The sequence below is a fragment of the Pelodiscus sinensis genome, chromosome 1, assembly GCF_049634645.1.
Source record: "Pelodiscus sinensis isolate JC-2024 chromosome 1, ASM4963464v1, whole genome shotgun sequence".
NCBI lineage: Eukaryota > Metazoa > Chordata > Testudines > Trionychidae > Pelodiscus > Pelodiscus sinensis.
This window is the reverse complement of record NC_134711.1, coordinates 178891973-178906329: the sequence shown is the minus strand read 5'-3', so window position 1 is coordinate 178906329 and position 14357 is coordinate 178891973.

Below are 14357 nucleotides of genomic sequence, written 5' to 3'. Positions count from 1 at the left end.
CTGTATCTTTAACTTTGTTGTTCAGGATCTGCTTATATGTTGTTTCCTATTCAGAAATTTTTCTTTATCCTTTAACATTGGGTATTTTTATACAATTTTCCCCAAACCTAAAAACAAGAAATCTTGATATTCTTGGCAACCTTCTCTTCTTCCAATAACACAGCTAAAATGTCCAGTGAAATATATGGAAATGTGCTTAAAAGAATTCAGATTCTCGGTTGTGGAGGAATGAACATGTATCCTCTATGAAAATATACACAACCCTAACCAGGGACATCAGATTTAGAGCCTGAGCCGGGAAAACACTCAGGGTACGTCTAGACTACCGCGTTTTGTCGACGGAAGTTTTGTCGACAGATACTGTCGACAAAACTTCTGTCGACAAAGAGCGTCCAGACACATTGAGTTCTGTCGACAAAGCAAGCTGCTTTGTCGACAGAACTCCGTAGTCTGGACGCAGTGTTACAGGCAATAACACCTTCTGTCGACAGAGTTCTGTCGACAGAAGGCGTTATGCCTCGTAAAATGAGGTTTACCAGCGTCGACAAAACTGCTGAGTTCTGTCGACGTTATGTCGACAGAACTCAGCGGTAGTGTAGACGCTGGTATAGTTTTGTCGACAAAAGTCCACTTTTGTCGACAAAACTAGGTAGTCTAGACACACCCCCACAGTTGAGAGTAATTACAAATGAGCAGAAACAATAAACTCAGTTGGACTATGCATACATGTGAAGTTACATTCATAAGCATTTGTGGGATCAGAGTCCTATACAATTAACTCTGTATCAATTGTATATTACAATAGTTGGAGGTTCATGTTACTGTTAGGACCTGTGGAGGTCTAAACTTATATTTTTTGCTGCTGCCTTAATACGAATCCCATTGTCTCGCCCAGTCACCACTGAGTTATTCCTTGACAGTCTCAAGTGTCAAATCCTTGAGTAATAAAGTACAGGCAGTCCCCGGGTTACGTACAAGATAGGGACTGTAGGTTTGTTCTTAAGTTGAATCTGTATGTAAGTCGGAACTGGTGTCCAGATTCAGCCGCTGCTGAAACTGATCAGTTTCAACAGCGGCTGAATCTGTATGCCAATTCTGACTTACATACAGATTCAACTTAAGAACCCCAGGCATCCCCAAGTCAGCTGCTGCTGAAACTGATCAGCGGCTGATTCCAGGAAGCCCGGGGCAGTGGCTTCCTATAGTCAGCAACTGGTCAGTTTCAGCAGCGGCTGACTTGGGGACGCCTGGGGCAGAGCAGCTGGGGTGCTGCTGGGTTGGTCCCTGTCTGCTGTCCACATGTTCCGCCGCTTTGCTCCCCGTCCCCCTGGTCTGCAGACCAGGGAGATGGGGAGCAAAGCAGAGCAAAGCCGTGGAGCACGCGGGCGGCGGACAGCCCAGACGCGTCTGGGCTGTCCGCTGCCCACGTGTTCCGCCGCTTTGCTTCCTCTCCCTGGTCTGCTGGAGACCAGGGAGACGGGCCCCGTTCGTAACTGCGGATCCGACATAAGTCGGATCCGCGTAACTCGGGGACTGCCTGTAGGTGTAATGAGGATGAGCGATTGACAGTCAGACTATGTCACCGACTTGCTCTGTGAAGTGTGAGCAATTCACAGCTCTGTGGCTCAGTTTTTCCACCTGCAGAATAGCTATAATACTACTACTTATATGTTGCACAGGCATGTTATGAGGACTTATGAGGAGTTAGAAGGTTTGCATAGCACTTGTTATAGGTTTGTATAGCACTTGTTATTTGTGACTAAGAAGTATACATACTCATAATTTCCTAAGAAAAGCAATACTTTAAAAAGTGTTAAACATTCAGCTTTAAAATCATGATAAAGTATTTTCTGTGGGGCAAATTTCTTATGTATAAAAATATTTTTTACAAATGATTACAGTGCACATCTAGGCATGCCAAAATTTTAATTTGTCATCCCCTCCCAAATAAAGGAATGATGAAGCAATAAAGTGAATTGTGTGGGAAGAAAACTCTTAACATCCAAAAGGCAATAGAGTAAAATGAAAATATAAATCGGTGAGCTCAAAGTGCATTGATTTATAAATCCTGCTAAAGAGGCACTGATATATGAAATTGCCCCCCACACCTCTTCCAGCAACCATAAACCTATAGATTCTAATCAACATGCCTGTATGTAGAGCAGCCCCCCACCCTTGTAACATGCAGACTGGAGGCTTTCCCAGCATTGTAGTGACTCATTCATGTTTTCTGTCTTCCTCCCACAGTGACAGTTTGTTCCATGTGAGTTCTGGTAAAACGGCATCATACAGTGTTAATGCTAACATGTAGGAGTCAGTCATAGGTAAAAACCCCTATCACGATTAGCATTAACAACATACAGCCTACAGAAGAACTCCAGAGAACTGAGTATGAGCCACAAAGAATGGAACTGGTTTTTCCCATTGGTTATCTGTAATATAAAGAGAGAAATGCATTCAGTAAATTGTTACAGAGTGAGAACATGCATCACTGTGTAAAAAAAGAATTGTACTTAGTTAAATTTTAAAAAGCACAATAATAATAGTAATATTATTTTTAGAATATCAGTCAGAATAAATAATCCATTAAGTTTACTGAATTATTTCACCTATCACTTCGGTTTTACTTTCCTTCAGTCATGTCTTCTAAATTGTATTACACATGAAGAATGACAGTGATGTGAGGAGAGAGAACAAATTTAAACATTATGCTGCTTATACAGTCTTGTATACTTTTTAATCTTTGGAACAGATAGTTAATCAAAATACTTAAATGTGCTAAATAATCATCTGAAAATGAGCATGTGATCAATAGTTGGTTGTAATAAATGCACCTTTTAAAGTGTCTTAAAATATATAAAAATGTCTCACAGGACCTAGATATTCTGAAAGCAAACAGGAAATACAGCTCTAGCAATTATAACCTCATCAATATGCATTTACTGTTGGCTGAATAAAGGGCAAGATCCTCCCCTGTCCCATGGATAGCTTTTGAAATCAGTGGGCACATTGTAGGTGGATTGATCTAATTAAAGGACTGGATCCAATATACAGTACTTCAGAAGTATAGACTAATTTCTAATAGCATCAAGAGAGAGAATTGAGATTTTTTTTTTCTGTTTAATGAACAGCCCACTGTCTAATAAACACTTCTTAAGACCTATGAGACACTAATGCCTTGATGGAGAAGACTTAATAATGAGGGGATAAATACTATAGATCAGTACAGAAAACATTAAGAATGGATTGTATTTATTATTAAGATCTATATCTTCCAATCACCCTCATCTGTGAGTCATTTCCTAAAAGGTAGAGCAATCATGTTGCAACAAGGAAGCAAGAGTATTTGAGATAAGACAAGACATTATATGTAACATTTCAAATATAAATATATGATCACGTGGAAAGGAATAAAAGGAAAAAGAGGTCAGACAATCTTCTTTCATTAACAAGTTGCATAAACTTTAGACAGATTTCAATTAGTTACATGAACTTTGGGGTTAATTCAGCCATTGAAAATTGCTACTTTTTACTACATTTTCCAATCTAATTCATACACTGTTCAGTGTTACTGCTCTGCCAAACTGGTCTCATCTTTTGACCAAAGCATGATTTATCAATGGTTTGAAAGAAAGTATTGTCTGCTGGGCTGATTTCAGACATGGTTCAATTCTGAGTTTTTTCCTTCCACCCACAAACCATTTTATCGCCAAATCACAAAAATCTTTGGAAAGCTTATTCTTTAACAATATGGCTTTGGAGCTCTTTCTTTACATGTAAGTGATTGAGACCTCTGCCCATTTTTATAGCATTCTTACATTTATCAACGTAAGTACAAAAGGGAAGTTAAAATGTCATGAATCTGTGGTCTAATTTAGAGATTTTAGGGAAATTACCTTGTGCTTTACTCCAGTCAAAGTGAAACCACTTAGATGTGTGCATAATCAGTGAAATATGTAAGAGGCAAACAAAAATTCCACAGTGAATGTAGTTTTAAGTACAATGGTTTGGAAATTTCCAGACCCAGGATTGAAACAGTGATTAAAGGCCAAAGTCTGCATTACTTATTCAGGCAAAACTCCCATTGAACTCAGCTATTGCTTAGAGATGCATGTTTAAATGAGGTAAAACGTCTCTGAAGTTCTTGAAATACTTATCACAGTACCTCTGTGAGGTGAGTGTGGGATAGGGATACATGGTTAACCTTTCAGCACTTTATTGCAGACAAATCATGCACATTAATTGGTACTTCAGAAGTGAATACATACCAGTAATATCATTACTGTATTGTTTTCTATTTTTCTATTCCCTGTTGCTTATTTCCCTTCTGTTTTCCAATGGACGTACATTGCCACTGAAGGGTTAATCCAAAGTTCACTGAAATCACTGGGAATGCTGACTCTGATTTCATCAGAAGATCCTATGAGTTCACATCTCTTCAGGATATATAAAGAGTGTACTTTAAGAGTGGGAAACCTAAGGCCTCAGGTGTCATATGCGACCATCTGCCCCCCTAGGCTTACGGCCTCCCACAGCATTGGGGAGTCTGCACTTGTGCTCCAATCTCCCCACTGCCTCCCCAGCCCCTGACTGATTTTTCTGTGGGTCAGCAGTCCCTGACTCAAAAAAAGTTCCCCACTCCTGGTGTACTTCATTTTCATCAGCCTGCATTACCTGAAATGTGTCCAAGGTAAATATCATTTGCACCATGCTGCACCATCCCTAATGTATTTAAATCTATTTAGAGTTTTCCCAGAGACTTCCATACGTTTTACTAACCAACTGCTCTAATTTATTCCAAAACAAGGTTGGGTCTTTGTATCAGCAGCTCGCTGTGGGAGGCACTCTTCATTTAGCAGTCTGCCTGCTAGTGCACTCTTTCCTAGAAGAAAGGCGGAGACAGAAGTACAAAGGGCATAGCAAAGATGGGTCACTCCAGCAGTCAGAAAAGCCAGCAGCCATTCACAGTGGCTGGGAGGAGAAGCTCCATACATATACATCCCACATCATTGTCCGGCCACAAGAAAACCTGAGATTGGTGCAGACCATCAGCTCCTGCAGCCAAACTCTGGAAGGGAGGCAGCTCTGGTGATCACATAGACACTCTCTGTGGTGCTTTGGTGACCCCACTGCTCCATGGTTTATCGGTGTGGGACTTAAAGAGGGCCTTGTGTGGGCCTCAAGTATGTAGGTGAATTGGGCATTCCATTATGCTTTATAAAATGTTAAATGTTTTGCTTCTAAGTTCTAACACAACTGAGTTTTACTTTATCAGGAAGTGGTGAGAAATTACATTTCCTCTTGCTGAACCTCTGTAACAGCTTTTTGCACAGCTGTTTGCTTTCATTACCATATCAAGTTTGTGGATATGATGGTGCCTTCTTGCCAGGTTGTAGAAACTGGGTTTTTTTTTAGGTAATGGAAAAGATGTTCAATCCTTCCACCCATGCTTCATAAAATAAAATCCCCTCCTACTTCCCCATGCAAATTTTCATAGACAAGACTGACAAGATATTATGTGACCTCCTTCCTCCTCTTTCCAACACCCTCTGCTCCTCCTAATCACACCAAAGTATCTTGCTGGTACTCCAACTGAAATATCATTTACAACTCCTGCCTTTACTACCCAACCTCCAACTCCAACCAGGATCCCCTCCAATATGGGGTCCACTGAAACAGCTCTCACTCAAGTCTTTTCTATTTCTGTTAGGATAATTCCTCCTTCACCTTGTTCTATCTGCTCATTTGAACTCTTTCACCCATACCTCCCTCCTTAAAATCTTGTTCTCCCTCTTCTCCTGCCTCTCCGATCTTTTCTTTGGTGTCTCTTTCAGCAGGTCTTCCCCTCTCCAATTCTTTGTGGGGCGCGACTTTCATCAGTTCTCTGACTGATAGCCCTCACTATCATGGTATTATCTATATACTAATGACTCACAGATCTATCTCACCACTCCTAACTGGTAATCCTCTACTTGTGGACCTCTCACTATCAATGCATATCTAGTTTGGTCATATTGATATTATTAATACGACCAATTGAAACATTTTATCTTGCTTTAAAACCCTCTCTACTCTTGCCATTCTGTGTGTCTGTTAAAAAAAATCACCGGAATTTTTTTGTCAATGATCTGAGAAGGGCAAGGTGGGTTAGGTAGTATCTTTTGTTGGATCAATGTTTTGCTGGTGAAAGGTGCAAGCTTTTGAATTCTGTCTAATTTTACCAGTAGAATTTGGTTGAATAAAAGATATGGCCTCATCTGCCTTGTCTTTCTAATATCCTGGGACCAACACAGCTACAGCAATTCTAAGCACCAGACAGCTACAATTCTCATCCATGCCATTCCCTGTTTTAATCATTTCAATCTCCAGCTCTCTGACCTCTTCATAGGGGTTTTGAAAAAACTAGATCGCTTTTTCTATGCGCTTTGGCAGTGTGGATGTATTCTTCCGGAAGAATTTTTTTCGGAAGATCTCTTCCAGAAAAGCTTCTTCCAAAAGAAGCCTGCAGTTTAGATATAGCCTCAGTTGCCCCCTTAGGCTTGGAACTCATTTCCTGAGCAGATCTGAAAAACTACTCCCCTCCCTTATTTCATATCCCACCTCAAGATCCACTTCTACCATGACATCTACAAAAAGCTTGTTGGCTAGGCTGAGAGATGGCTAGGATGCACCAATATTAAATTTACAATATAAAAGATTGCAAACCTAAGTATGAGATTGTTTCCCTCTCATCCTACCTTTCAGATAAGTATAAAATACAAAATTGGTCTCCAATATAAATTTTTCAGGGCAGGGATGGTGCACACCTCTGGTTCTGTATAGTGACTAATAAAATAGTTTTCTGATTCTGTTTGAGGTCTCTGGGCAACTATGATACATGTATAAAATAATACAAAATATATATTGATTTTGCAATGAGGACTTCTTTCAGAATATGACAACTCACCCTATCATAACTTTGTTACTTTATATTTAACTAAAAAGTCTTGTTTTTCAAAGACTGCATTACTAGTGGAAACATAATAATAATAATTAATGAATAAAGATAAATAATTATTCTAATTGCCTCAAAACATGCAGTACCAACAGATCTCTCACTATTATAATGTATTTATGAACTGATTAAGAATGTTTCTGCAAATCACATAGCATAATGCACTACCACTAGTGCAACCTGCCTTTCAATTTTGCCGCTGTTCAAAACATGAACATGTGGATTGCAGAGTGAGCAACTATCTTAATCAATGTGAGGTGTAAAAATAAATGGTTCTGTACACTTTAATGTGCTGATTTCAATCTCCTTTGATTTAGGGGGCGCTTCTCAAGGAATAAGGCACTGGCCAGAATTAGTGTGTGTGGCAAAATCTGTCTCAAGTCTGATTGAATTGAGAGAGAACACAAATAAACTGTGTGTATTCCAAAAGGGAAGATTAATCCAGTGATTAATCTACGCCTTCTGCTCTGTAGCCTAAATATTTTGTCCAAGTCTTTCCATATACACTATGGAAGAGATTTTCAAAAATACCTAAAATGATTTAGGAGCACAAGTCTCAGTGACTTGTCCCAACACTAGCTTTACTAATATAGTTTCAGTTTTGGTCCTGCTCCAAGTTCCACTGAATTTAATTGGATTATTTCCAATGACTTCAGTAGGAAAAGGATTGACTTCTTGAATTATTACATTTTAGTGTAATCTGAAAGATTCATATTATCCCTGTGGTGATTTTGAATTAAATGCTCCTTATTTACCCCTCTGTCATACATATTGAAATTCCCATCAACTTCAATGGAAGGTCTGCCAGAATAAATGCTGCAGGAGAGGGCCTTCTGTAACTGAAATAAATCTAGTAGTACCTCATGGGAGCCCTAGCACTCATTCTGATCTCACATGCAGTGCTGTAAAGTATGAGTAATACCACTTACCTCTATGGAATTACAAGGGAGTGAAAATAATGTGAGTTCTGATCAACTCTATATTGTAACTTTTTCTTTTCCTGACTTGGAAAGCCAATTCTAGAGTTCCTGCTATTGTTATTTAAGTTACACATACATAATTTATTGCTTTGACTAGTCTGATGTTTCCCATATTAAATTTACATTTGCCTATTAGTACAATATGAAACACTTTATGCACTTTTGAAATACTTAATTCCTTACTTTTGATTTTATTTCCTAATTACATGTGCCTGCTTTTATTTATTAGAATAAATATGTAGTGGAGAAGTTGAAATTACTCTATTTTAACTATGCATTTATTGCAAACAACTAAAAATTCATTCCCAGCATAATGTAATTGAAGTCAGTGATAACTGTCAAAGTCAGTAGCAGGATGAATGCCAGGAATGGATTTGGCCCTTGGGATTAAGTCTGGTTTCTGTGATATTGTTGCAAGTCAGATCACTTTACAAACAGCATGCCATTGCATTTAGCCATCTCCTTAGACATCAACTCCAGAAACTTGGAGTTAACTACCTCAATCTGCCTTATGAGCAGAACTGCACAATAGTTCCAGCCTGAACATTTTGTTATCAGATTAGATCAGTTCTATTTTTGTTCTTCACTATTATTTTTATTGGCAGCTCTTTAACCTTGTCCCCAGTCATACTGTTTTCTGAATAGTTTGCCCATCCTACTTTGCCCTAAAGACAAAAAATTAATTGGTCGTTGATACCATTTAGCATTTTTTAAAGATACCACCTTTTCTTTTATACATTGTATTTGCTTTGTTGAATTATAGTATTTGAAGCTAGTTAGGTGATACCATGTGCTGTGAGCTGCAGAATATTGTTATATTAATGAACACTGAAACAGAGACGATAATTTGTTCATTTGAAAGCAAATGCAATTTTCAATATTTCTTTTCTCCCAAAGTCCTTTTATGATATGAAACTCTAATTTGCTAATTTAGGGTGAGATCCCGGCCCCATTCAAGTCAACAGTAAACTCCCATTAGCTAGTGGAGCTGGATTTGTTAGTCACATCTGTAGCATGAGGTAAAAGAGAGATTATTAGAATGCTGCTGTGATCTCTGGTGTGATTGGTGAAGCATATTTCAGAACTTTGGAACAAACTGAAATCATAATACAGTCAACCCAAGTAAGTTAGACCACACTTTCCTCTGAAAATAAGAAATCGTAAGCACTATGGTGAAATGCTGTACTCTTCAAATCAATAGTTTTCTCCTTGACTTCAAGGGGGCATGATTTTATTAGATCAATTGCCCTCAATCCAGGAGAGGGAAAGCCACTATATTTTTAAAGAAAAACCCCTTAAATATGCACTATTTAAGACATTTTGGAGAAACGCTAAACATGTTTGCATTTGACTTCTCTGACAATTCATTTTTCACCAAAGTACTGAGTCATTTCAGGGAAGAAAAGGAAAATGTTCTGCAGAAAACCATTACAACATTACACTTTGTCATGTTGCAGGGAAGGTGGTGCCAACACTTCCATTACAAATTCTCCTCTTTGTGGAGGAGTGCAAGGGAGAAGATACAGCTCACCAGAGCCCAAATTCTGCACATACTCACCAGCAGCTTTACTTACAAACATGTTTGAATGCTCAGGCTGTGTCAAGGGCTCAATCCAAAGCCCATTAAGTCAATGCAAAGAGACTTCCTATTGACTTCAGTGGCACAGTCCCTTAGTGTACTAGCCTTTTGCCTCTGCATACCTGAGTTCAAATGAGATGCAAATTACATGCACAGTTCCAGTCTTCTCCCTGTTCACCAGAGGCTCAACACTGTGGGTGGGGGTGGAGGAAAGGGGTGTGGCAGGTGCATTTGGCAGCTTGGACTGAGGTCTTTTTTTGCAGATGGACAGGTTGAAAAAATTTGCAGAGGATCTGCTGTCCCGTATCTCACTCTAACAGGTGCTGCCAATCTTTCATTTTCATTAACAATTTAAAATCAGACTGAGGACCAGAGTTTCCCATTCTTACATAGTACCAAGCTAAAGTTAGTAAAGTTGCTGGTCTGTCTTCCATAAAAGAAAAGCCCTATTTTTGGTGCAGTTATTATCAAGTCTAAAATTTAGCACAGAGTAAGTGTCTTTTGGGGCCTATATTCCCCTGAATTCCTCCCCCCCCCCATCTCTTTATGCATAATGTATAAGTTTCAAATGGGATCCAATAATTCCATCATCATATACTCTAGTTTCCTAAATATTTAAAAGGGCTTAAAAACTATCGTGATGTTAAACTTTGATAAGTGAGCATTAGACATGTACAGAAACATTTTTGTATGCGTAGAACATGTCATGTCCTCTATCTCTATTTACATGGAGAGAATTTTTACAGAGTACTATAATTTGAAAGGTATTTAATCTCACAGCTCTGTCCCATTCTCTGAAATAAACATATATTTACTGAAGACACTGGAAGAACTCTGAAGAAGGATATGTTCACAATATATTTTTTCAAAAGTTAACAATATTAAATTGCTCCTCAAAGACTGTCACATTATTGAATAAATGTCTTTAAAACCTTTACCATTTGTGTCTATAAAATGTTTTTTGTACTTTTACACATGAAACACGGCCTCATTAAAAATGAAATAAAAGCATGGCTAGGCCTCAAGACTGAATGCCAAATTTTAGTTCACAGTCATTTTTTATGGCTGAGTTCTAAACTTCAGAGTTTTTACAAAACAAGGTATCACTGCTCATCATTCAGCTGCTGTTTTATTAATACGGATAAGCATATTAAACAAATTCTAAAAGTTCTTATAGGAGTAGGTTTTCCCAAACACTTACATTTAAAAATAATATTGAAAAAGGCCTTACCCAAATGACAGAAATACACTTGGATCTTTAAAAGGAGGCATTTTTCAGTTATGTGTTTGTAAAATGAGCTACAAAATTAGCCATCTCTCCATTTTAATGTGTCCCTAAAATTTAAAAAGTCAAAACAAATCTGTAAAACAGGTTATTTTCCCAGCTGACAGTATGTATCGTAAGTTGTGGATCAGAGGGAATACTTACATTTAAGTAATAAACCTCTTAAAAAGGAGTTTCTAACTGACATTTTATATAACAAACTTCTAAACTGACTCTCAAAATGAATTAAAAATAGGTGGGGGAGGCAGATAGGAGTTAAAACATAGCAAAAGAATCCACCACGTGTTTGACTTCCCCTTAAGTGTGATGTGACTTAAGCCAGATGTAAGTGTATGAATTTACAGAAGTGAATCTGATACAAAGGTAGTGATGGAATGGTGCCTGTGTGCCTGTGAGTGTGCTATCTGTGTGAGTTTGGCTTTCTGAAGGCACAATCTCTCTCTCTCTCTCTCTCTCTCTCTCTCTCTCTCTGCATGCTTCTGAAGCTGAGCCTTCACTGATTATTTAAGTTTCTGAACTCCCTCTATGGGTCCCCTCCCTTGGACAGCTCCACGTCTCCTGTAACACATGATATTTTCATTAAAAAAAAAATACACCAAAACCTACCTGCTATGAGACAATTTCTTTAAAGAAAGATGCAAGTAAACCCAATGCAGCGAGGAGGCCACAGACTTCCTTTGTTCTGTCTCACTTGTTAACCAAGAGCACTGGGCTTGTTGGTTTTCCCCCCCTTCTTCTAAAGAAAGAAAGAGGAGAGAAAGAGAGAGAGAGAGAGAGAGAGAGAGAAAATGAAACAAACACAGAAAGAAGGGAAGCAATCGAGGCAGCAGCAGTTTCATCACAGGTCTGTTGGTCTGGCTGGTCACCTTGATATCCCTGCAGCACAAGTTAGGCAAAGAAAGTCTGCTCCAAAACAACTTGAGACCCTTTATAGTCATGAAGGTGACTCATAACCAACCGACTTGGCTTTCAGTAAATCCCCTGCCTTTTTTTTCTCAGAAGAGCTTAAAAAAAAAGGAAAACAAAAAACTCCAAGTGAATGTTTCTTTAATACCATGTACTTTCCTGTGCTTGGACAGGGACTGTCTGGCTTTCACCTTTGAATCTAGTTATAATAATAGATGCAAATGATTGCTTAGTAGTGATGGTAACATATTAAACAAATAATGGGTAAGTTGCAAGAAAGGGAGGGAGAGGAAAAACACATCACACATGCACAGATCTTCAGACGTGTGTAACATGACTAGCTGGAGAGGGAGTATATTTCTGGGAGCTGTTTCTTACTCTTCATTGTATTACTTTTATTATCCAGAACTTTGCTGCACGGATTTGTCTTATTAGCATTAAACCCAATGGATCCGGTGGGAAAAAGACACCTCACTGAGTCGGCTAAAATTCCTCAGCAAACCTGCACCGAGAGACATGGCAGCACATGGAGTATGTCCAAATGGAGTATGACAGTGAAATAGCGGATCATGTAACATTGGTATTGACTCCACTGTTACGGTTACAAGGTTCCTTTTCAAGTCTTACTTGGTCCTTCCCACTTGTGACATTATGAGATGTCCTCAGATGGTGCTACTTCAGATGATTTTGATAGTTCTGTTGATCTGAATGTACATGAAATAGATAGGAGGAGTTATTTTCAGCAATAATGACTTTTTTCCTAGGGTTGAGAATATCACCAGCAAAATTTCTTGTGTCTTAATTTCTTAAGCATAGCTGCTGCCTATGGATTTTGCCCACCTACACAAGTATTGCATAATACCAAAATACTACACCCATGCCTTTCATACGATGATTCCTCATAGCCTGATATTTTGTGTGCTCAAAAATGAACCAAAATCTTTTCTTACTCTGCAAAGGATGGATATTTTATTTGTTAGTGTAGCTGGAGGGCTAAATTAAACTATCTTACCAAGATGAGTGGAGCTGGGACAGTGGCCAGATCTGACAATGAAGAGGTAAGCCATTGCTGAAACCCTCTCACAGTTTGAGTGTTCCAAAAATAGGTGCTGCAAATGAGTGAGAATCCCAGTTCCTCACAGAGAAAGTATCTATCACCAAAGAATAGGCATTTTGCTGTAATTTAGCTAAATCTGGGTTGGCATGATTGAAGAATAATCAGACAATTTTTTATATATTCACTACTCAACATGTTGTTAACCTGTGGCATTGAATCCAAACATTTAAAAAAATCGTTTGGATTTATTTCCCATTATGGGTGGCTCAGATTCTGGTAGTTACTCCTGAGATTTCCAAATATCTGTTTTAATATAAACTATGCATGCTCAATGAGAACTGATAATTCCTATACCCACACATGGAATAATTCTACTTGACAGCAGCATGTGCACTACATATGTGTTGTTGTTAGTGGCTATGTTTTTCTCCTTTACTGTTACTGAACAATTGAATAAAATATGAATTAAATAGCCTTTTGATTTGCTGGAATCCTTTTTTTGGTTCGATGGTTGTGAAAACCTGATGCCAGAGTTCAAAGTATCCAGCAAACCAGCAGGAATAGTGTTGCTATAAAATTGAGGGAAAACAATAAAGAAAGATTCTAGTGGAGGATAGAATAGTCTGAAGGCTTTCTATAATTAGCATCTCATTTATGCTACAGGGAAATGCAACATTTGATATGATAAAGTTTCAACAAACTGAAGTTCGCCCTGACTTTCCATGTTCAGAAAGTAGTCAGATCTGTACCATCCTTAGGTTGAAGTGGGCTTCTCTTTGATGTACTGGTTTGAAGTGATCACTAATAATACTTTTTTGTCCTTTTAAATATTGAAAGGCCAATTTTCAATTCATTTACTTTCATTGAATAGTGCCTTACTCCGCCAGTAATCCTATTGAAATCAATGAGAACACTCAAGCAATAAAGTGTTATTCAGTATGGGAAGGGTATCAGAATATGGTCTTAAACAAGTATGTAGTTTTCCAGTGTTTGAAGCTGTAGAAGAAATGAAGGGTCATCTTGTGGTTAAGGAACTCAGGACAACTGGGATTTTGGCTTTACAACAGATTTAGTGTGTGAACTTGGGCAAGTCACTTAACCAGTGTGTCACTTTACAGATTGGGGAATTGTCTTTATAGCAGCAGCTGTCTCTTGGAGAAAGTGTGCAGTGGGACCCTGAGCTCAAATGGGGCTTATAAATGCTTCTACCACTACTATTAATATTGTATAGCTTATGATCATCACATGTATAATGATTAAAGTAATGAAGTCAAAGAAAGAAATATTACTTTGGTTTCCCTCATCAATTTCCCTGTCTCACTGTCAAAAGATCCTCTTTGCCTTTCATATTCTAGAATATTTTAGAATATTTGAGGGACTAGCCAGGAACTCCATATAAAGTTGTTTTCTCAATAAAGTCGATTTAAAAGATTCACTGAAAGAGAGCTAAAAGACTTCATATGATTGTAGACAGGATAACAACATGGGAAATCAAAGTTCTATCTAGAAAACCACCTACTTGTATGGTATTAAAATTAAACACTTAGCCGAGCTGT